The 25801-nt window shown below is 40.8% G+C and overlaps 1 protein-coding gene across 4 annotated transcripts in view; it reads left to right on the top strand.

Annotated features, from left to right (window-relative positions):
- TRPM3 (transient receptor potential cation channel subfamily M member 3) overlaps positions 1–25801 on the top strand; it is an 832457-nt gene that overhangs the window by 670959 nt on the left and 135697 nt on the right. The gene's annotated exons all lie outside the window — the stretch shown is intronic.

Genomic DNA, 25801 nt, shown 5'->3' with positions numbered 1-25801 from the left:
TGAGTCATGAATCACTATAGACTATAGCTCCCTGGGCCTGGGCTGGAACTGTCTTGCTCACGATGGTGTCCCTATGTATGTGATGGTGGCTGGCATGCACAGGTGCTCACTGAGGCTGCCAGGAGGGAGGGAAGGAGGCAATTTCTGAGTTTAAGGAACTAAATATTAAGAAAAAAAAGATTTGATTCAAATAAACAAGATCCAACTCTGGAAAGCATTACACAGCCTTTGTGAAAAGGCTTTCAGCAGCTTCTAGGTTTGGGATGAGAGGAGTGAGGTGAGGAGAATGGGACAACACCTCTAATACTTGAGTATCCAATCTAAGTAGTCTGGCCGCCCTGCAGAAAGAAGCCCACGTGCAGACTGGGTTCACAGTCATGACTGCTGGTGTCCCAGCAGAGCCTCTGTCAATCCTGAGAGTGCCCTTGGCGTCCTCCCATCTCGGAGGCAGTTAGCTCACAGCATTTCAGCCCATGTGCTTCCTGCACTCCCAAGGAGGGCATGAAACTGAGCTTCTGCGTGCTTGCAGCAGGGATTTTCTGCTAACTGAGGATTAATGATTTTCCAATGGTAAGGCCAATGACTGTGAAAGCTTACCAGAACTATGCATTTCAGCAGTCCTGCAAGTTTCCTAGAAAGGCAGTCAGGCTCAAAATTCTAGGAACCAGTTAGAAGTCACAAAATCAAATGAGGCTGAATGTACTTTTCTGGGTATTTTACAGGGCTGTTCCCTGGGATTCTTTCTGTCTGATAATTATCTTGTTGCTTAGGTCAGCTGCATTTTCATGCAAGATATTTTATTCTAAGAAACGTGAGGTATCCCTAGCTCTAGGCTAAGGACATGTGATCTTAACAAGCAGTAAATTGTCCTGATTTCCATCCACATCTGGACAGAAATTAGGATCTTTAAAACCATAAATGTAATTAAAATAATTTCCATTTTTGAAGGACTATGTGTGTGGACAGTACTAGATGCTTTAGAAAGGAGGTGGAAGGAGGTAGGCATTATTTTTCTCCCTTTGAAAGAAACAGGGGAGGGAACTGAGGCTGGGGAGGTGAGGAGATGTGCGCACAGCCAGGAAGAGCCACACTAGGTCTGTCCTGCTGCAGAGCCCAGGTATCTTCTCCATGCTGCCTGGCTTAGCACACACAACAGCACTGCACAGGGAGCTCCTCTTCACTTTTACATCCTTCAAGTTGCTTTTTTTTTTTTCTTTTTCTTTTCTCAATTAGGTAGTCTAGAGTTTTTATTCCCCCATTGGAGATTTAATCCATCAAGTATTAGGTACAGGGTTTCTTTGCAACTTTTTTTTAATTGAAGTACAGTTGATTTCCAATGTTTCAGGTGTACAGAAAAATGATTCAGTTTTATATATATATATATAAAGAATTTTCAGATTCTTTTCCATTATACGTTATTACAAGATATTGAATATAGTTCCCTGTGCTATACAGTAGGCCCTTGTTGGTTATCTATTTTATATATAGTAGTGGGTATCTATTAGTCCCAAATCGCTAATTTATCCCTCCTCCCCTTTCCTCTTTGGTAACCATAAGTTTGTTTTCTATGTCTGTGGGTCTATTTTGTTTTTAAATAAGTTCCTTTGTATCATTTTTTTAAATTCCATGTATAAGTGATAGCATATGACATTGGTCTTTCTCTGTCTGACCTACTTCACTTAGTATGTTATTCTCTAGGTCCATCTGTGTTGCTGCAAATGGCATTATTTCTTTCTTTTTTTATGGCTGAGCACTATTCCGTTGTTTGTGTGTATATATATATATGTATATATATATATATATACACACATATATATATATATACTACATCTTCTTTATCCATTCATCTGTTGATAGACACTTAGGTTGCTTCCATGTCTTGGCTATTATAAATAATGCTGCTATGAACATTGGGGTGCATGTTTCTTTTTGAATTAGTGTTTTTGTCTTTTCCGGGTATGTATGCCCAGGAGTGGGATTGATAGATCATATGGTAACTCTAGTTTTAGTTTTTTAAGGAACCTCCGTACTGTTCTCCATGGTGGCTGCACTAGTTTACATTCCCACCGATAGTGAAGGAAGGTTCCTCTTCAAGTTTCTTTTGATTTCCTTTACAAATGAAGTGGGATGTCATATCCTGAGGTCAATCTAACCATTCATTGCCAAGTTCAACTTAGGGATTTGGTTCTAGAGCTGATCATACATCTTTCTTCTCCCAGCATCCTATTAACTGTGTCATAAAGATCTGCACTATAGATGCTTGTGAAACCCAGGCCTCTGGGCTGTGTGACCTTACGGAAAATATGCATTGATGGGCCCTTTGTGTGAGTGCTTTCTACTAACTTCATATTGTTCTTGAAGAAATTCACTTCTCCTCTGCTTACTTCCCAACTTGGGTCAAAACACCTGAAATCCTGTCACCTTCTGAGAAGATATATACCCCTAGAAACCAAGCCATCATTGTTATTCAGGAAGAAATTAAAAGTAAAGCAATAAAAACTGTCCCCAGCCAGTATAGTAATTTGGGGGCAAATGTAAGGGATCAGTGGCCCTCCACCTCCTTCCTCTCAAGAGGGATCTGGTCATAAAGAACATCAGGACAGGAAAAGTGGCATAGCATACCCTGAGGCTGATTGCATGTGTACAAACTACAGAGCCTTTTAGTTCCAGAGGACAATGCTACCTCCTGCCTCTTGGAGCTCCTGCAGAAGCCTCCCCCCATCACCACTTCCAACCCACCAGTCCCAGGCTGGGCAGTACCTTTGTTCCTGACACTCTGTAGTGATGGGGTACTGGTCAGACTCAGCAGTGTAAGCCCCATGGTACGTGTGGCCCTAAACAAGTCATGGTGGAGGATGACACCCGCCTGGCTCCTAGTTCACTACTTCCATTTACACACTGCTGGCTCCTCTAATTTGCTACTCTTCTCTCCCAGCCGTTGGACCTCCTAGGGGCCAGTTCTGTTCATCTGGCCACCACTTCCCAGTCACACCTGAGGATCATGTCTCCACTCAAGACTGTTGCTGCTCTAAAATCCAAGACTTTCAATTCCATTCCCACCTCCAAATACAGTCACCCTCCCCTCCCCCCACCACCATCACTTTATTCATATCAAACTTGAATGCCAAGCTTTTCCATAATTTGCTAGTCTGAGATCAAATTCTTGAGATCATCCATGTGGAAGCATATTTTAAAGTGTGGTTTTCTTTGTCCTGCTCCTAGTTGAGAGTCCAAGCCATCACTCCCAAAGATGAGTCATTGGTTCTAATTCAGTTAGGTCTTCAGTCATACTGGGCAATCTCTTTATTCATCTCTAGTCAATTCAGGATGTACAGGAATGAAGATAAACTGATTTTTTAAAGACATCAGATGTCAAGAATCGACCAAGGATGTCTACAGGTATAGAGAAGAGGTAGTTTGGGGAGAATTGGAGGGGACCTGCTACCTACCTTTCTTTGGAAAATGATGGACACGTGCAACCTGAGAAGCTAAATTTAAGGAATAGGTCACTATTATGTCCTAGCAGCTGAAGCTATAGCATCTCAATATCATCACATTCTCACTTGGGTAGGGCACCTTAAGGCAAGGAAAAGCCAAGGACATAGAAATGTGCTAATGGAATAAACTGAAGCAAAGATATTAGATCATCAGGTTTGTGTCCTTTTCAGTAACTTCTCTGTAGCATTTGATGCTGTTAACTCCTCTTCCCTCTTCCAAGTTACATTCCTGAGGAGTCAATGATGTTAGACTCTGTGGATTCTGTTTCCTTGCCATTTCTCTTACAGTTCATATATCTTTCTATTGCTAGTTCCCCTTCTTCCTCGCCACACTATAAAAAGATGTTTATCAAAGACCAGTTCTTGGCTCTTTCCCCTTTCATTCATTATTCTGACTTCAGTTATCATTTTGAGACAATTCCCACATTACATGTATTAAGCCTTGTCTTCCTCCAGGCTCCTTCCTTTCCAAAGTCCATGCTCTCATACATTCCCTTATTCTTCCTTTCCTGTCACTCTTCCCTATTAACATGGTTTCCCCTAATCCAGTATCCCACCAACAATCCATTTTATACACTGCAGAGGTTGGCAAACTTTTCTGTAAAGAGGCAGATGGTAAATATGTTAGGTTTTGTGTATTACATGCAGTTCTGTCATATAATTTTTCTGTTTGTTTGCTTATTTGTTTTTAAACAACCCTTTAAAAAATAAAAACCATTCTCAGCTTACTGTCCACAGGAAAACAGGCCATGGACCAAATTTGACCCACAAGCTGTGGTTTGCTGACCCCTGCTATACAGTAATGCCAGATACTCTTGCTGGAGCAAAGAACCAATCATATCAATCATTTGAATATGAAGTATAACGTTTTGCTTATAGTTCCAGTCTTATGTTCCATCACTTTTTTTTTTTTTTTTTTTTTTTTTTTTTGCGGTATGCGGGCCTCTCACTGTTGTGGCCTCCCCCGTTGCGGAGCACAGGCTCCGGACGCGCAGGCTCCGGACGCGCAGGCTCAGCGGCCATGGCTCACGAGACCAGCCGCTCCGCGGCATATGGGATCCTCCCAGACCGGGGCACGAACCCATATCCCCTGCATCGGCAGGCGGACTCTCAACCACTTGCACCACCAGGGAGGCCCCGTTCCATCACTTTTTTATGGACCCCTTACACTAACCAAACTAATCTTCTTGCAGTCATTTTTTTATTTCCTACTTCCCTGAATTTGTTCAAGTTTAGAACCCTCTCTTTGGACGTAACCAGGTGCCAAACACATGCAAATACATGCATGTACATGCACACGTGCACACACACACCTAGAAGACACCTCACTCCTTTATTTGTAACTCTCTTGTGGTACTTATCATTTATACCTTAAGTTATTTATGTGTATCTCTAACTTCCCATGTAAACTCTTAAGAGCAGAATCTCTGTCCAATTTGTTATTCTCACTCATCCCTAGTTGTACTTAGTAGCATAGCATATATGTAGCAGATGCTCAATAAATCTTTGTTTAATGGTTGAGTGAGTGAATGAATGAATTCAGATGAATATACATTAAGGCAGAAAGATACATATTCAGTATCCATAAATTGCCCTAAAATTTTCATTAACACAGCAGCATGTCTCCTTAGGGCGTCGTAGATTTGGTTTATGGACGTAGATTTGATTCAGGGCCATCTGCTTAAGTTGCTGGACCTATGGGAGGTATCCCAATGCAGTGGTTATGAGGAGCAAGCTGTAGAAGCAGACAAACCTGGATTCCAGTTCTGGCTTCAGCGCTCAAGAGACTAAACTTCCACTGAGCCCCAGGGCCCTCAGCTTTAAAAGAGAGTGATATGTGTTCCTATGTGTGAGGTGAACACACACCTATGTGTTCCAGGATCTGCCACTTTAGAGCTTCTTCCTTACTGGTACAGATTATGCTTTGATTCTTTTTTTTTCTAACCACAATGAGACAAATATCACAATACCAAAAGATTAAAACTGGCACGAGGATTTCACATGCCCTGTCTATGCCCTACCAAGTTCAAGGCCAAGCAGTACCCAGACATCACTCACATGGCTTCTTGTCCTCTGCTTGATGGTCCCAGGCTCCAGAGCTGATGAATATCCACTAGACACTGGGGAAGGCAACAGAGGGATGTTTTCTTTGCCTTACAGGTGAGTCTTTGGAGGCCCAACTCTGCTACCTTCCAATGCAGGGAGATGTATTACTTTTATGAGGGCATATGTAAAGCATATGCCGATGTCCCATCACAACTCTCTAACCACATTTGGGAAGCCGAGAGACAACTCTCTACTTGTCATTTCATAGATTCATAAAAACCAAGCAAACATGACTTCTAAACAAACAGGTTTCTTCTCCTTTCGCAGATGGGTATCCTGTATCTGAGGAAGAACCACAAAGTGCAAGATGTTCCTTGCTTAGAAAAATAGATGTTTGTAAGACTCTTAATACCATAGACAGGAGCAGTTAGTGTACCTTGATGCATTGATACCTTAGCATCATGTAGGAGATATTCCTGAAGATCCCAGTTACCCCTCCACCACCCTGGGATGCTGGGAGAGTTGAGTGTTTCAGCCTGTGCCAAGAATGTTGGCACAGTTTGTGGCTCCTAGGAAATACTCAGTAACCTCAGCTATCATTACAGTTATATGACAAGTCACTACAGATGCTAATCAGAGTACAGGTACAGATACCTGCTCTTACCCTTGTTTTTTCCCTAGTCCTATTGATAGTTATAATTGTCACTGGGGCACAGTTTGACTTGAGTCGCTTGTCATCCATCTTCACCTTCCATCTTCCTTCCTTGCTCATCACCACGGATAGAGGACAGAAAAGGAGAAACATATTTATATGTAAACTCCCATGTGATAGGAGAGGAGTGAGCCTGCGCCTTCCCTGTTTAACACCAATGGCCAAACAAGTGCAGTAGATCTCATGTGGTCATGAAGGAAATAAAACCTCTTAGAGCTGAAAAAAGGCTTTTTAGGCCAAACGGCTGAGAGTCAAAGTCACTCAGTTTAGAAAACAGTTCTCTCTAACACAGTGTATGGGCAGAAATAGAAATACTCTTTGAGATCAGTGCTGAATAATTGTACCTAGCTCCTTTTAAGTTCATTTGACTATCATCGTAACAATTTAAATCCAAACGTCTTAAATGAGATGGAAAGAGGATAGAGGAGAAATATTGTTCCATTAAAAAGGTTTTCATATTTGTTCTCAAAACACACTGAGTTACTGATTAATTTTTGGAAGTTCTGAAACTCTTTTAGGTGATAGAATATCACTATTCTAGGAATAAGGATGATGAAGCCTTTGGAGTCAGTTTGCCTGGCTTCAAATCCCAGATCTGTCATTTAATACATGGCATTAGCAAGTTATTTAATGTCTTTAGTTTTCTCCTCCAGAAAGTTGAGATAATAATAATATTTAGGGCTTCCCTGGTGGCACAGTGGTTGAGAGTCCGCCTGCCGATGCAGGGGACACGGGTTCGTGCCCCGGTCTGAGAGGATCCCGCATGCCATGGAGCGGCTGGGCCCGTGGGCCATGGCCGCTGGGCCTGCGCGACCGGAGCCTGTGCTCCGCAGCGGGAGAGGCCACAGCAGTGAGAGGGCCGCATACCGCAAAAAAAAATAAAAATAATAATAATAATAATATTTATGTTATGGGGTTAATTATAAGGACTAAATGAGCTAATATATGTAAAGCATTCAATAAATACTTTTATCGTAACAATGATGATGATGTCTATATAGCACTTTATCTTTAACAAAGACAATTTTCTTGTCATCTTATTTGATAACTACAATCAACCTTGCTAAGGTCAGTATTAGAATCTCCATTTTACAGAGAGAAACCAAGACTCAGAGACTTAAGTGACAGGCCCAACGTCATGTAGCTTAGTCAGTGGCAACCCCAAGACTTGAACCAAGAACATCTTTCTGCAAGTCCTCTGCTCTTTCCACCATATTTCAGCTGATTCCATATTCAAAATATCAGGTATGACCAAGTTAAAATGACTTTAAAGTAGGAGCCAATTTTCTCTTTCATTCCTAGAATAATCTGAACAAATATTTATTAGATTTTTAGAGTCCTGGAAGGAAAAAAAAAGAATACATTGTTGGTTGATATTCCTGGAATGCCCTCTGCCCCTGTAGCCATTATATTCTTACAAGGAAAATGTAAGTACAGTGTCCAAATCACTTGAAATTTCTGCATCAAGGGCAAAGTGAAATTATTCTTTTCCAGCATAATATCTTAATCAGACTAACTAGAAGTCCCAATTAGGGATCAACTCTCCTATGTCTTCTCACAAAATATTCACTGAAATAAAATAGAAATCTGAAGGAAATGTCATTTACACAATTCCTTGCCAAGACAGCTGATCATAATATCACCTTTCATTTAATGATGTATAATAACACTTTATAATAGACAAAGGTCTGTTGCACTCCTTGTGTCATTTGAGCTGCATAGCAATGGGGCAAGAATCATGTCTGTTTTTCAGCTAACCAGAAAAATTAAACAAATTGGGAAAGACCAGAGAAGTATACAGAAAATGGCCATCTGATTTTCAACCCCACTATCCAGGTCTCACATTCTCTCTCATAACCAATAAAAATGCATAGAATTTTAATGCTCCTGACTTTTTTCAACCATATTCATTAAATATTAGTAGATTAAGGCAAAGGGAAAATATAGCAAAGATTAAAATATAAATAATTAAATATAAATAATGCACAAAAATAAACATATTATTATATTATTTTATTCCTTTAGGAGCTGACTTACTAAATGGTTTACATGACAGTTGGTTTGAGTTCCAACTCTAGGAAGACTCCATCTCACCTCCAGTCTGCATTTTCCCTCTGCCTCCCTGGTCCAGGGTCTCACCATGTTCACCTAGACCATTGGTGTCTGCTTGGTCTCACCACCACCAGGCTCTCCATTCCAACTGACACTCAACTGCTGAAGGATTTCTTTTACAGAGTATCTCTCATAACATAACCTCCCACCCACTCAGAAGTCCCCATCGCACTCTCTAGTGTTTCCCAAAGTGAAGACTACCTACTGCTGATTGCATGAGATCATTTCAGGTAGAATGCAAATTCATATTTTTATTTTAGGAGATATAGTTTTTTGCATATGTATTTGAAATGATTACAATAGAATGCAAAATATAAGTATATATTAAGCCTTTAAAAATATAAGTTTTAAAGGGGAATCAGTTTTAAAAAAGAGCTAATTGTCATGTTGGGATATAGATATGGCAAAAAGATGAAGATTGTACAAGGATGACTGTAGGCTGGAACATACTGGCTTTCAGAATTAAGTTGCAGTTTCTTAACCTAGCATTCAAGATCCTCCGTGATCCAGATCTAGTCCTCCTTTCCAGTCACAACTACCAGTACTACTACTCTTGCCCCTTATACCCTAGCCTCTCCATACCTAATTTTCTTTGAGGAAAAAGACTATACCTTATACATCTTTCTGTATTTTGTGCAAGCTCTTGAATCCTCTCTCAAATGTTAAATGCAGTAGGCTCTACAAGCACCAGGATGGATTCTTCACCCCTACCCTACAGCCTATTCCCAAATAGGAATTTTTCTGTTGTAAATAGGAATACATGGGCTAGTGTTTTCCCTGAATTCAATAGGCTAACAATTCTTAGCCTAGTGTTTAAGAACAACTAGAAGTCTCTAGGGAGTTCTGCGAATCCCCTGAAAATATACATAAGATTCTGTGTGTGTGGGTATGCCTTTCATGGAATGAATGCATTCAATTCTCAGATTCCCCAAGGTACAAATAACCCAAAAGAGTTCAGAACCACTATATTAGAGACCTCTCCATGGCAGCAACCAAATTAGAATCATGGGAGCCATAAACATTGTCTCACATTCCTTTTAGTTCCTCAGAGATAGCCCATTTGGATAAACATTTAAACTCTGAGCAATTTTTAAATGTGTGAACCTCCACATTTCTCAATAAGAGTTTGTACATGTAATTTCTTCCATGCAAAACAGTCAATCATGCATCTCAGGAAGTCATCAGCTTATAAATGGGCTGTGATCCAAGGATCTATTTACAACCCAGAATCCATTTTCTCATAAAGCAATGTAAATAATTTAGCAAAATTCTGGTTTGCTATAAAGAGTCTGAGAACAAGAAACCAAGAAATGTAGTAGGAAAGGAGGAAAAGATTGTCATTCCCTTCTTTCGGACATCCCCATCTTGTTCCTCCATTGTTACCCATCTCCCACCTTCTACAATTCCAAGTCCTCCCTGCAGAGCATCTTGTCTGGGAACCTGGAATCCCAGCAGCAGGAGTGATAGCTCTTTGACCTCTGTAACATACTTGAGCTTCCAATAGAGGAAACTTATTGAACCAAAGGAATTATTGATTAGGGGACTTTAAGGTAGTATAACAAATGAAGGGGGAAATACAGGTGGGAAGGGCAATGAAGAGGTAGGATGTTGAGTCTTTTTTGGAAATCTTCTAATGTCAACTGTCATATTCAAACCATTTCCATATTCTGCTTCCTACAGCATCTTCATGATGGGTAAAGGCAAGGATAAAAAACATGCTGAATATGACAGACACCAGCCCACCCTTTCTCTGTTTTAAATTCATCTTAGTTCTGTAACCCTTCTCCAGTAATAGTTCATTCAACTAAAGATCATAGGACTAAAGTTTGAAAATCACTCCTCCAAAATAGGTGTTTCCCAGCTTATTCCCTTCCTCCACTTTTTTTTCATAGCTCTGTTTTAAAATTTTTATTGAAATATAGTTGATTTACAATGTGTTAATTTCTGCTGTACAGCAGTGACTCTGTTTATATACTTTTTCATATTCTTTTTCATTATGGTTTATCACGGGATATAGCATATAGTTCCCTGTGCTATACAGTAGGTCCTCATTGTTTATCCATCCTGTGTATACTAATTTGCACCTGCTAACCCCAAACTCCCAATCTTTCCCTTCCCCACCCCACCTCCTCCTTGGCAACCACAAGTCTGTTCTCTGTGTCTGTGAGTCTGTATCTGTTTTTGTAGATATGTTCATTTGTGTCGTATTTTAGATTCCACATATAAGTGATATCATATGGTATTTGCCTTTCTCTTTCTGATTTAACTTCACTCAGTATGACAATCTCTAAGTTCATCCATGTTGCTTCAAATGGCATTATTTCATTCTTTTTTTATGGCTGAATAATATTCTATTTTATATATATATATATATATATATATATATATATATATACACACCACATCTTCTTTATCCATTAATCTGTTGATGGACAGTTAGGTTGCTTCCATGTCTTGGCTATTGTAAATAGTGCTGCTATGAACATAGGGGTGCATATGTCTTTTCAAACTATAGTTTTGTCCAGCTATATGCCCAGGAGTGGGATTGCTGGATCAAATGGCAACTCTATTTTTAGTTTTTTGAAGACCCTCCATAATGTTTTCCATAGTGGCTGCACTAATTTATACTCCCACCAACAGTGTAAGACACTTCCTCTACTGCTGATTCCACAATTTTACTCAAACATGTAAGTTTTGTTCTTGACCCACAGTGTTTGCAGGAGGAAGAGGGGAGTGGAGGGTTGTGGGGTGGGGGGGAATAAATGGGAAGGAGCTATAAAAGAGAGGCTATTTATATGCGTGGATTATTTGTAAACCAGGTTCTGAAACCAGATACTTTCTGCTTTCTCTTCCGTGCTAATCAATGTGTATAAAATACTTTCTATCATTTGATCTTATTCACCCACACTTCCTTCTATATTAGTATTTATGCTGCTTCTTATTAGATGTGAGGCTCAGTAAATGAATACATTCATCATATTCCAAGGTTTCAGGCAGGGCCATTAGCCTGGTGTTGATCACATGTTGCCCAATATATCATTCTACCAATTCATGATCTGCCTTCCCCAAACCCAAACCTTGACCTGAGAACATTTTTCCCAATCAGAAGACAAACATACACTGCATAAAGAGCACTCCTACTACTATTATTTCTATCATTTACCTTTGGGTTTTTACTTGACCGTCTTCTTCCTTAAAGGGAATTTAAATATTTTACCCACTAATCTCCTCCTTTACATTAAATAATACTTCCTTTCTTTTTCCTTCTCATTTGGCCTCTGTATTTTCTTTATTCTCAGCCCACTTCTACTGTTTGTTGTCAGCACATGGCTATCAACTGTAGGGCCAGTGCTCAGGCCTTGTTCTAGAGCTGGTCTGTCACCTTCATTCCATAATGATGTGACTAACACTTCCCCTGTCCTTGTGGGCCTTAGCATTGGCCCATGGCAGCCACATTAGTTTCCTTACCCTACTTCTCGTTTTTAATTCATAGAAACATAGATACATAGTTCACAGAAGTATAGAGGCTTGGGGTGTTAAGAAACCACTTAATAGTGATTCTCAACCTTGGCTGCACATTAGAATCGCCTGGGGAGTTTTAAAAACTGCTGATGTCTGGACCCCACCCCTGTGAAATAAATTAAAAGTTGCCTTATGTGAAACTCCTCCTTTTTCAAAGATACCAGCAAATGGGGCTTCCCTGGTGGCGCAGTGGTTGAGAGTCCGCCTGCCGATGCAGGGGACACAGGTTCATGCCCCGGTCCGGGAAGATCCCACATGCCGCGGAGCGGCTGGGCCCGTGAGCCATGGCCGCTGAGCCCGCGCATCCAGAGCCTGTGCTCTGCAACGGGAGAGGCCACAACAGTGAGAGGCCCCTGTACCGCGAAAAAAGATACCAGCAAATGAAGTATCCTGATACAATGAGAGCAGGCCTGGTGGGGGGCTGGGCAGAGAAAGAGCATTATTAAGTAAAACTGGCCCCAAACTGACTTGATTTTAAATGTTGTGATCACATCCTCCTCCATGCGCTCGGCCATGACTAATAACAGTGGTGAGAATGGCTGTTGGGGTCTCACACCACATCATGGGCTGTCTGCACATGCCAGCAATGAGCCATTCAGTGATAAAAGACAAGAGGCTCACGGCATCACCGACTGGTGGAGGGAAGGGAAGAAAGGAGGGAAGTGGAAGAGGAGGGAAGAAAGGGAGTAATTCATCCCTAGCTTGCCAGTTGCTTTTTGCAATTTTATCTTCCCTACAGCAGAGGCAAATAATACCATCCCTATGTTTACAGACAAAAAAGTTGCTTGGAGTGACTAGAGGTCACTCAGCTAGCAAGTGGTCTGATCAGGGTTCCTCCTACCACTCCTGCCTTACTGTCATCACCTGTTCAAAGTCTGCTGCTCTGGTTTTGAAGGTCAGGGAACACAGACCCTCCAGATCTGAGTGAAATAAAGTTCCAGGTGGGAGGAAGGGCAGCCTCCACCCAGGGGGAAGAGCATTACAGCTCTCAGCCCTCTGGGTAGAGGCAGGCTGACTTGGGACCCAAGAAATGGAGTTTGAGTTTTTCTGGCAGTGGTTGGCCTCCAAGGGGACCTGAGTCAGGGGAAAAACAAATTCCACCAAGCAGGTTCCAGCAGGCGCTACATGAATGCAAAGTCTGGAGTATGAGTCCTTTTGCCAGGCTTCCCCAGGAAATGGGCTGGAGGACTTCTGTTATTGAGCTAATGGGGGGACAGTTTTGGTTGTTGTGGAGAACAGCAGAGCATAGAGTATTAACAAAACCCCACCATCCTCTCATCTAACGACACTAAGAAACAGTCAAATACTAATGATTCAAACATTTGGGCAAACCTGCACTTCATCCAAATGGCATCGTTTTGTTTCCATACTTGTAGAGGACAGAATGATAACCAAAGGGAGAGCTCTCTTACAACACAGCATTTAGGGGCAGGAGATGGCCAACTCTCAAAAGAGATTTTCCAGAGGAATGACTACCAATATTTTCACCCTGTTTTTCTCTCCTTGCTCTAGCACTGGTCTCTCATCTCAGCCACTCTGGTCTTCTTTCAGTACCTCAAACACCCCTGTGTCTTCTTTGGTCTCAAGACATTTGCTTATATCCTTCCTTTTGCCTGAAACCTTTCCCTCCAGTCTTCATGTAGCTGGTGCTTTCTTATTCTTCATTCTCAGCTTGACCATCACCTCCTCCAGGAAGCCTTCCCTGAACACCCTATATAAAGCATTTCCCCCTTTCATTCCGCTATTTGTTTCCTATTAGCATTTATCACACTTGACAGTTCTCTCATTTATTTATGTTTGCATGTGTTTTTGTCTTTCTGCAACTTTAGCCCCTACGAAGGCATATCCATCTTGCCCAGCGAGTTACACATTTTTAGATACAAAGTAGATGCTCCATTTAAATGTTTGCTGAATACATTAGCAAACAAAGCCTACATCTGCCATGTCTGATGCTGAGTGCTCTGGGGAAAGGGTACAGGGCCCAGATAACACCCCCACCAGCATCCCCAAAACTCAGGGCTTGCAAGAACCAACTTGCAAGTTTTGTGGACAAAAAAAAAAAAAACGGATCAGGGTGTTGGAGGAGAGGACCCCAATCCTGACATAGATAAAGTTTGAGATTGCTAGGACTGTCACTAGCCTATGCATAGCTTTAAATGCCCATGTTCCAACTCAGCCTAAGATAAAATATTTCTCAACAACTCGATTCCTAACCAGACCTCAACCATCTGCCATCCATGAGCCATAAGCTCTTTGTCTTCCTCTTTCATTGGTCCTCGGAAGCTCTCCATTTCCACTACAGCTGTTTTATCTCCTTGTGTGGGTTGATTCTGTCACTCTGCCAGCTTAGGAATACTTGGTAGCTTTCACATCCCCAATAGGATAAACCAGAGAGCTCAGAGAGGAGAATTTCTAACCCTTGTAACATGCCAGTCAGCTCCCAGATGCCCTGTGGGCACAGGTACACGGAGGGGCAGGAAGCAGAGCAGATGCCAGGCACAGCATACATCATATACACATAAACATGGGCATTTGCAACTGAAGCTCACTGCAGAAAAATCCAAGTGGGAAATCCATCTCTTAAAGCCAAATCATTACACATGCCAACAAATTATAAGCCTGAACAGAAGTCCAGAATGTGCTCAGGAACTGCTCACGGCATCCATGGGGTGGACTTCAGCTTGGAACATATATTCACATTCCCCTCAGGGTCTCCTTCAGGGAAAGGCAGTCTGTTGTTACCTGCAATAGTTTTTTGCTCAACAGACTACTTTTGCAGTCATTCATTCCACAAACCTTTATTGTATGCTTGCCACATGCCAGGCACTATTCTAGGGGCTAGGGATACAACAGTACCTGTCCTCATTTCAGCCTACATTCCAGTGGGGAAGAAATAGTAAAGAAATTGGTACTGACCCTTTCGAGTCTGGCCCCAACAACGGTCCTCCTGCCCAATGTCATTTGAGCCAATACAGCGAGACCGTGTTCAGTGCAGAAGCAAAGCAAAGTTTTATTCTTTGATCAGAGAATGGAGAGGTGTGAGCTCACGCTCTAGAGTACACGGTCTTGTCTTTTGACAGGCTGTGGGCGGAGCTCCTTTATAGGGATCGCATCATCTGGGAGGGAGCCGAGTTCTGGTAGGTGGGCGGGGCTGTACTATTCTGGCTCCAGATGGCAGTGCCGGGCGCAGCGCCTCTGTGCACACAGCCCACTGCCGCCATCTTGAATTGCAGTGCCAGGCGCAGCGCCTCTGCGCACAGCCTGCGCAGCTGAGGCGTCAGCGCGGGCGTTCGGCGCTAGGAACTCTGGACTGAAGGGCCAGGCGCAAGGCCTCTGCAGGCAGCACCGTGTGAGCAAGTGACACTAGACTAAGCACAAAGGAAAAAAAGGTTAGACTTTATTACCCAGATTCTATTTTTATTTCCGGGGACTTGCTAATGGGCTTTGCTGGTGACAAAATAAATACATGGAAATATGTATTATAATAAATGTATGATCTTATGCATTTAACGCATCAAGTACTATAAGTATTAAAAGTCTGCCACCAGGGCCTCCCTGGTGGCGCAGTGGTTGGGAGTCCGCCTGCCGATGCCGGGGATGCGGGTTCGTGCCCCGGTCTGGGAGGATCCCATATGCCGCGGAGCGGCTGGGCCCGTGAGCCATGGCCGCTGAGCCTGCGCGTCCGGAGCCTGCGCTCCGCAACGGGAGGGGCCACAGCAGTGAGAGGCCCACATACCGCAAAAAGAAAAAAAAAAAAAAAAAAAAAGTCTGCCACCAGATTTAGCAAGATGGAGTTCATTGGTGGCCTTAAGGAGCATGTTTTTGGTGGTGGTGTGGGCAAAAATCCTATGAATAGGGTACATTCAAGAGAGAATGAGACTGCAAGGAATGAGACAGTGAGAGTAGAAACTGCGTGAGGATTTTTTTTTTTTTTTTTTTTTTTTTTTGGCGGTACACGGGCCTCTCACTACTGTGGCCTCTCACGTTGCGGAGCACAGGCTCCGGACGCGCAGGCTCAGCGGCCATGGCTCACGGGCCCAGCCGCTCCGCGGCATGTGGGATCTTCCCGGACCGGGGCACGAACCCGTGTCCCCTCCATCGGCAGGCAGACTCTCAACCACTGCGCCACCAGGGAAGCCCTGTGTGAGGAATTTTGAAATAAAGGAAAAGGAAAAGTGGGGAAGAAGCTGGAGGACAATGGAGATCGAGAGATGATATCACAGTAACTTGTCCATTAAAAAAATATTCCATGACCTTAAATATTTATCCTATCCAGTACCAGAGACACAGGACAGAAATTTCAGTACTTATCTTCATTCTCTTCTAAACCCAAGAGAAATGGCATCAAAATACTTCTGGCCTGGGGGCCACTGAGGAATCAAAGAAGTCAAATAATAATGATAATGTTAAAAGCTGCCATTTTGAGGGTGCTTTAATGATTAAGCAATTATACACGTGTATATATATTTCCCTCTCATTTAAATCTGAAAGACACAGTAAGAAGTTGACATTAGTGTCACCTTCCCTCTCTGAAGTTGAGAGAGGTTAAGTAATTTGCCCAAGGGACAATGGAACAGCATTAAGATTTGAATCCAGACTTGTTTGAATAAAAATCTTGTGTTTTTTCTTCTTCTCTCTTCTAATGCGAGAAGAACAGACTTTCAACTCGCCAGCCTAAAAATCTCACCTTGAAATGACCTGATCAGATGGAACACACAATCTAGATGATCTCTAGGTCCCTCTGGCACTGCTTTTCTTTTATTCTGTGATTCATTTACAAAGAAAGACTTTTTCATATTTCAAATTCTTTTATTTTTTACGAATTAATTTTACATCTCTCAGTGAACAATCATCTTAAACTTAATTTTTAATGTAGTTTTGATTTTGTTTATTTCTTCCATTGTGAAGGTAATATCTGCTGATTGAAAATATGTTTTTTAATGAAAGGAGGAAAACTATCACCCACAGCCCCACAAGCACCAGTGACTTTTATTGTTTCCTTCTTTGTTTTTTCTATGTGTCAATTTTTAGATTTATTTTGTTTTAAATACAGTTGTAATTAAGCATATATTTCTAAAGTAAAATTTTTCATTTAACATTAAAATATTTTCATTTTTCATACCATTCATAAGTATACATTTTTAGGATTAAATTATTCATTATGTCACAGTGAGATTTCCTCACTGAAAACATTAGGTTGAGTTTTATTGGGAAAAGTTATGGATAGTGCACTTAAGTCCCCCAGCCATGCTATTAGAAAAGAATAGGTGTCTGGTTATAAGGATACATGACTCAGTACTACTAAAAGCTTCTTCTACCGTGGTTCTCCACCATGATTCTCAAAACTACTTTCAGTAGGGGATCTGCCTTGGCAAGTATAAATTTTGGGGTCATCCTGTTAATCAGTGTTATGACCCTGCTGAGAACACTTGAAAAAACTTTGGATTAAGAAACATGCCAACCCCACCTCTGCTTAACAAAGCCCTTCCTAAGCATTAAAATTGCACATGAATGCTGTTTATGATCATGTACTGAATATTCCAGCATTTGAGCAGAGGATAATGTAGAGACGACCTTTACTACTTGTCCCTTTTCACTCGTGAAGTTTATGTAATACAATTAATTTGAATTCACTTAATGTCCAAACAGTTTATTGGGCAATTTGCAGACTTGGTGAGTGTCATGGATTCTTAGACATTATGGAATATAACCTACTAGAGAACCTTTGTCTCCTAAATAGACAGTCCATGTGAAGGAGCCACAGCATAACAAGAAATGGCATGACAAAAAGAAATATGAAGACCCAGCCTGTACTTGACATCTGTGGTGAATGCAGCCTTTCACTGATGTACCCCTGCCAGTCCTACCTTGTTTGATTTTGCATTCTCCATGAATGTGGCTATAATGCTGGCCCTGGTAAAAGTTCCTTTGTAAGCTTCCTGTTTCCTGGGTGTAATACAGCCAGCAAGCTTACTTACATACCAGCTATTGACTAACAAAACAGTGACCTATTATTGAAGAGGTCTTGGGTCACTGTGCAGTATATTCTTTATGTTCAACGAAAGCTGTATCAGGGACAGTGTTAGAAAACAGTTCGAACCACCAAAGAGAATCCTCTTTCATTCTTTCTCTCATATAATATGCTCTATTTATCTTTTTGTCTTTCTTTTCCTTTTGTTTTTGCAAGGGTTATTTCCAGTAAATCTATGTGTGATCGGAAGTGGTTGATTTTGTAAAATGCCATTGAAATCAAACTACTGATGAATAGCAATTTTTTTTTCTTCTCTGGACTATTGTTCCCTAGAAAAATTGTACCTTCCTGATTGCTTTGTCTCTCACCAGGATTTTTTAATACTTTTTTTTAACGCATTTGGGTGCAATAAATATAGCCCTTGGATTTTGGTGGAGCCTAAATACAGGGAAATGTAAAGTAAAAAATCTCTTTTTCAAAAGAGGACATACTCACTAGCTCAAAACCTAATTTTAAGCAGTTTATAGCCCCCATGACTAGCATTTATTCTGCATAGGAAGATATTTGAGAAAGAGAGCAACCATTTGGGGGAATGAAGGATTTACAGTAGCAGTTGTTGGAACAACTGGCCATCAGCCTGTCCAAACATTCTCCCAGATTTATAACATAAAATTACCGTATCAGCACAAGCGAGCCTCCAGGGAGCTAAAACAACCAGTTGACAAGCTGTTCTACTCCCTGTTAAAGCTGAGCTGGGCCTCTCTCCTGGATCCCAAAGCATTCAAAGCTTTTAAGCCCCCAGGAGAAATTACCTGCTTATTATCATTTCATCATTCTGACATTATAAAAAAACAGAAGTTATTTGCATGGAGCAAGACAAGACAAAACAGTTATTCTTATGCTTCCATTTGCTGCCGTGAGCTCTTAATACCTCAGGGTAAATTTTCATTTGTGTTAAATGTTAACCTGATCCACTGATTTAGGATATTGGCCCCTCCATAGAAAATTGAAGGACTTTAACAGAGGTCACCAAAACAAAGAAACTGTAGGGATCGTCAAGATTAAATCCACCCATCCAGTTTACAGATGAGGAAACTAGGACTTTAAATAATAACAATAATAATAACAATAATAGCAACAGCATTTACTGAGCACTTACCTTTTCATTGGTTTGGTTTTTTTAGCTCACCTGTAAAGCCAGTTCAGTTTCTCCAAGAATATGCCAAGTTCTTTTCTGACTGCTTTACACGTGTTAATTCACTTTTCCCACAGCAACCTATGAAGATGATATTGTTAGTGTTGTTGTTTTGTAAAAGTTAGATGACTTGCTTGAAGCCACAGAGCCAGTTAAGTGGCCTAATATATTATGTGGGTGTATATCATTATATTACATTGTCTATAACGTTATTTATATGATAACTGTCAAATGTCACAATACAATGATGTTATATAATAATTAGTGTTATTATATGTTGAAACTTACAAAAATCCATTTTCCTGCAAGGTTCTATGCATTTTGTTTTTCACTGAAGAGGGTTGCAATAAGTCCATTATGTACTGGTAAGGAAAACCAGGAAAAAATAATATGCCATATCCCTCGTAATAAAAGTTTTCTGATTTTACTAGATATTGAATTAAAACACCAACCTTGCATCTGAAGAAGGTGTTCAGAAAATACCTGTTGACTCAAAATCTGACTTTCTCTCTTGGAGTTGTAATAGTGGATAATATGGGTCCAGAAACCATATTTTCAGAACTAAAATCTAGACAGGGTGGCCTTGGATGTGAGCTATAAACTGGGCAGAACATTTGAAATAGGGACAGTTCTGGAAAATTCCATTTGCATAGTGAGTGTGTGTGTTTAATATGTGTACTTGGTGTGAGTGTAAAATGTAGGATGCCATTTTTCAACTTCTTTTGTTTGATGCCGAGTAAAAACATTTGTAAATTTTTAAAACCTGTCTATTTTAGAAACTGTAGGTAAAGCCTAATAAAAATTTGAGTTAGAGAGCAGGAATGTCCAATATTCTCTCACAAGTCAGCATAAGTTAGTCACCAAAGACAAGGAGGACGTCTTCTCCCTGGATTTTATCCCAGTTCCAGAAATGCCTCCTTTCCTTGTCCATATCAGAAAGTATAGGATCAGTCACTATAAAAAGGTATGTTTAGGGTGCTTGATTTAGAAAGCTGCTAAAATATGCTTTTCCTTTAAGGGACTTTCCAGTTCTCTGCCAGCCTTTGTCACACTGGTCTGGGTGGTTCTGTGATTGCTGAGTGTGCTCAGTGAGGCAGTGCTTGAAAAGCAATTGAAACCTGAAGTTGACTGGGCCCATAACCGCAGCCAGTCTACTTGAAAATACACACTGGACTCCTTGAAATGGAACTTGTCATGCCCAGCAAGGCTGGTGACTGCCTGTCACATCTGGGAATTCTTGGAGGAATTGAACTAGCCTGACAGATAGACTCAAAAAACCAAGCAACCTGGAGAAATATTCCTGAGCTGCCCCTCCTTTGCAACATCCGGCATGCTGGTGGCTGTGGGCTGTCTTCCTCATTAGTTCCTGGTAGTTTGGTGGTCATGTTTCTGGTGGCTTTTTTTAAAAGATGGTGAGATACTTGATAAAATATTGTCTTGAATAACTAAAGGATTTGTCATTCACATGATATTTCTTCTTTTGGAAAAAAAAATTCTTCCTGTTGCCCAATTTATTTTAGGGCTGCCACAGTTCTGTCAAGTCTTAGACCCTTAGAATTATGGTATCTGTATATGGGGTAAACTTGGCCTTACATGCTTTTTCAGATTGATGATATAATTATGGACAGCCACTAATGGTGTCATTCTCTCAAACACACTCTACTACTTAGTTAAAACTAGGGTTTTCTTTTCTGAAGGGTGAATAAAAATAAAACCTGCTTTCTTTTCAAGAGATTAGAATTATCCATTGTACCTGGTATAAACCCACTAATTTCCTTTTTATTCAGAATTTCAGGGACCCACTGAGTAGTACATAATTGGGTAATTTTTTCACACATCTAAATTCAGCTTCATTTAGCTGCTAATATGTTATATTTTTTCTTATTTTAAACAGAAAAACTCCCAGGTGCACTTTTCTCATCATCTAAGAACTATATTTGCTTTTTTAACTAATAAAATTACTCTTATGATGCAGTTTTTAAGGTTATAAATTTTGAACTGAGCTTCACCTAGCTACAGTTCCTATTCCATAGAAACAAATCTCTATCTAGAAAATATATGTGTGTGTGTGTGTGTGTGTGTGTGTGTGTGTGTGTCTGTCCCTGCACAGTGCCTGGCCCTTTAAAGGCTCCTAGTTAATATTTTTGGAAGGAAAGGAGAGAAGGAATGAGGAAGAAAGGAGAAGGGGAGGCTAAAAACATAACTGAAAGAAATGCAGTGTTTGCATGAGAGAGGGACTCAACATTTGAATGTTTCTTGAATGTTCCCATGCATCTCTCCATACATAACTTTCAAGCTAAGGGATGTTCTGCTGCAATTGACTGATAAGGAAGAGATTAAAAAGGAGAGAAATATTTCTCACTGATGTCCAGAAATGAATAACAAAGTGACAGACTCAAAGACAGGTGCTGGACAGAAAATAATTACATTCTACTTTGCACCACTGTTACTTCAGTTTAATGCAGTAGCTTTATAATTGCTAGCTAAAAATATATGCCTTTCCATGCCATTCTATCAAGCCTATTTTTGGGAACTTGACTTTCTTTAGCAGCTTGCTTTATTCCATGTTATTTCTACTTTGGGGCATCTAGGAAATTCTCTATTTAAAAAGCAAAGTCTAAAAGAGCTGATGATAAATGATAAAAATCTGTTTGCATAGCTGACAATCAGTGAGTGCTCTTGCCAAAGCAACAGAGAGGAGGTTCAGGACTGAATAGTAGCGCTGTCTCTTTCATCAACATCAAATATGGACACTACCTCTGACTTCAGTGCGGCTTCCATTCATTCTCTTTCTGTCCCTCCATAAAATCCAGGGAACTCTGATGAATCGTCCAGTAGAATGAGCAGGGAGGCCTTCAACAGTAGTGTTTGAGCACACACCATGAGAATTCCAACTATGTGACTTTGAATAAGTTACTTTACCTTTCTAAGCTTCAGGTATCTCTACTGGAAATTAAGAATAATAATACTGAGGGTCATTGGGAAGATGAGTGAGTTGTACAGGTACAATGTTCAGAGGAGTGCTTGCACACTACAGCTGCTATTATTATGATTAAGAGCTCTCTTCTATTCTTACCTTAGGCAGATGTGCTAATGTCACTTAGCAACTGCTCTCCTTAAGAGGCTAGACATGTTCAATTCTTAACTCCCTAGTAGGGATTAGCAGAAAGAGTTCAAATAAAATTAATTAGAAAAATTTCCTGCTAAAAGTATGACAATGTCTAATTTATCTGAAGATCTCTTATACAGAATCATCAACTATGCAGAACCAGGAAACAAGAAATGAAAAAAGAGAGTTATTTGAATGCTGTCATTAATATCAGACAATCTGGCACTAAATCCCATACAGTCAAAAGCACTAAATGCCACAGAAACCGCCACTCTTTTGTTCAGTTTTGGTCTGGTACTCCTGCCCTTTATGCCTCAGGGATGGTTTGAGAAGAGTTAGACTGAAGAGTGAGGAACCAATAAATAGTAGATACATGAACTCTGAACATGAACCGTCTGAGATCATTTCGATAGGACGAAGTAGTCCTACCTTCCTGACAGTCAATGAGAACATCACAAAGTCACACCAAAAATAAATGGATTTTCATTTTATTTAATGTTGTCTAAGAAGACAAATGTGTCTATTCCATTTTAGAAAAGTTTCCATCCAAGAGAACTAACTTGTTTTCAATTGGTGTCAAGCAGTAACCCATACTTAACTAGAAAATTCACCTCTATAGAACAATTCATCATTCTTTAATATCTCCAACTAAGATAGACATCATCATATAACTGTACAATCAATGTAACAGGAATATGTAAAAAATGCAAGCATTTGATGAAAGTGGTAAATGTAAAGCTGAACATTTTTCTGAGGGTTCTTTGTGGGAAAGGCAATGCTGGTTGAAAGGTATATTCTTCCATCCAAGAGAACCACATTCAGATTGTACAGAGTTGCTTTCTGGGGAGGCGGTTAGCATATTTAATATTGCCAAGTCATGTGACTCACAGAAGCACTGTGTGTGTGTATGTGTGCGCACGTGCACATATCTCCTTACTGTCATGATAGGGTGTAAGTAAAACATGCCTCCAATTTTGCTGTCTAAAGAGAGCAACTTGGTGAGAGCTTCTGTTTTCTCAGTCCTGGGTATGTCCACATACATACACATTGCTCTGTGGCAGTTATAGCCTGAAAAGCTGTTGACAGCCTCAAGTTTTGCCATAATCCTTCCCTTTCCCTACTCTTTAGAATCTCCTCAGGGCTTTGGTGTAGCTGTAGTCAAAGGCATTTTAACAAAGAGCTCATCTTTTTGCTTACCAGTGGGAAGATTTCGAGGGCGTGTGAGCAGCAGGGATTCTACTCATTTTGATTTCACTGCCCGGCAGAGCGCTGTCTAAAATCACCCCCTACCTTGTAGTGTGCTGCCCTGGGCCAATACTCAACTTCTGAGTCAAAAAGAATAGAAGTTATGGAAAACTCTTCACTTTTCCTGGCTTTTCTGTTTCTCTTAAAAACAGCCCCATGCTCTCAGCACCAAGGCTGAAAAATTAAGAGTCATCTTTGATTCCTTCCTGTCTCTTGACCCCTGAAAATCAACCCACCTTGTGATTCTTCTTGATGTTCCTCGCACAGAGCCTGTTCTCCATCACACAGCCATATCCTAATCCAGGCCCTTGTTACTTCACCTTAAACCTGCTGCAACAGCCCTGAAGCTGGGCCTCACCTCCAGTTTGTACCCTGAGATTAATTTGCATCCAACAGTATTTGACTTCAGCAAGATAGCCTAGCAGGCTAAGAGCATAGCCTTTAGAGCTGAGCAGATCTGAGATCTAATCTTGACTCTGCCATTTACCAGCTAAGCACTGTTGGGTACTAATGTAATCTTGGAGCCTCACAGCGTTGATGTGAAGATTCACAAGATAATATATATAAAGTGCTTGGCACAAGGCCTAGTACATAGTGAATTATGTCCAAATTGCTTAACACAAGATGGTTCACAACTCGGCCCCAACTTTCCTTCACTAGTTACCTTCCCTTTACAGTGCTCCAGCCAAATGAATATGTAATACTTTTATTTTTTTTTTAAGTACTTATTTCATTTTATTAGCTTTCTCGGAAAGTGCAAACTTAAATAGCCATATTTGTTCTCCTGGGCAACACCAAGTCTCTCTTGTGTCTTATTTTTAGTCTTGACAAGAAAACCGTCTTTGTCAATTTGCCTCAGAACAGGTGATGGATGTAATATTTATCCTCAAAGAAAGGAGTAGCAAGAAAAACAATAACCTACATTTATACAGTGCTTATACATATGTTACATCATTTGATTTTTTTTTAAATTTAATATCTTTATTGGAGTATAATTGCTTTACAATGTTGTGCTAGTTTCTGTTGTATAACAAAGTGAATCAACTGTACATATACATATATCCCCATATCCCCTCCCTCTTGCGTCTCTCTCCCACCCTCCCTATCCCATCCCTCTAGGTGGTCACACAGCACTGAGCTGATCTCCCTCTATTATGCAGCTGCTTCCCACTAGCTATGTCAGTGCTGCTCTCTCACTTCGTCCCAGCTTACCCTTCCCCCTCCGCGTGTCCTCAAGTCCATTCTCTAGGTCTGCATCGTTATTCCTGTCCTGCCCCTAGGTTCATCAGAATCATTTTTATTTTATTGATTCCATATATATGTGTTAGCAAACGGTATTTGTTTTTCTCTTTATGACTTACTTCACTCTGTATGACAGACTCTAGGTACATCTGCCTCACTACAAATAACTCAATTTCGTTTCTTTTTATGGCTGAGTAATATTCCATTGTATATATGGGCCACATCTTCTTTATCCATTCATCTGATGATGGACACTTAGGTTGCTTCCATGTCCTGGCTATTGTAAATAGAGCTGCAATGAATATTTTGGTACATGACTCTTTTTGAATTATGGTTTTCTCAGGGTATATGCCCAGTAGTGGGATTGCTGGGTCGTATGGTAGTTCTATCTGTAGTTTTTTGAGGAACCTCCATACTGTTCTCCATAGTGGCTGTATCAACTTACATTCCCACCAACAGTGCAAGAGTGTTCCCTTTTCTCCACACCCTCTCCAGCACTTGTTGTTTGTAGATTTTTTGATGATGGCCATTCTGACTGGTGTGAGGTAATACGTAATTAGGTGTTTTTTTGCGATACATGGGCCTCTCACTGTTGTGGCCTCTCCCATTTCAGAGCACAGGCTCCGGACGCGCAGGCTTAGTGGCCATGGCTCACAGGCCTAACCGCTCTGCGGGACGTGGGATCTTCCCGGACCGGGTCACAAACCTGCGTCCCCTGCATCGGCAGGCGGACTCTCAACCACTGCGCCACCAGGGAAGCCCCCCTAATTAGTTTTGATTTGCATTTCTCTAATAATTAGTGATGTTGAGCATCCTTTCATGTGTTTGTTGGCAATCTGTATATCTTCTTTGGAGAAATGTCTGTTTAGGTGTTCTGCCCATTTTTAGATTGGGTGGTTTCTTTTTTTGATATTGAGCTGCATGAGCTGCTTCTATATTTTGGAGATTAATCCTTTCTCAGTTGCTTAACTTGCAAGTATTTTCTCCCGTTCTGAGGGTTGTCTTTTCATCTTGTTTATGGTTTCCTTTGCTGTGCAAAAGCTTTTAGGTTTCATTAGGCTGCAGTTGTTTATTTTTGTTTTTATTTCCATTTCTCTAGGAGGTGAGTCCAAAGGAACTTGCTGTGATTTATGTCAGAGTGTTCTGCCTA

This window comes from Mesoplodon densirostris, chromosome 6 (assembly GCF_025265405.1).
Source record: "Mesoplodon densirostris isolate mMesDen1 chromosome 6, mMesDen1 primary haplotype, whole genome shotgun sequence".
Taxonomy (NCBI): domain Eukaryota; kingdom Metazoa; phylum Chordata; class Mammalia; order Artiodactyla; family Ziphiidae; genus Mesoplodon; species Mesoplodon densirostris.
This window is presented reverse-complemented; position numbering and strand designations above follow the sequence as displayed.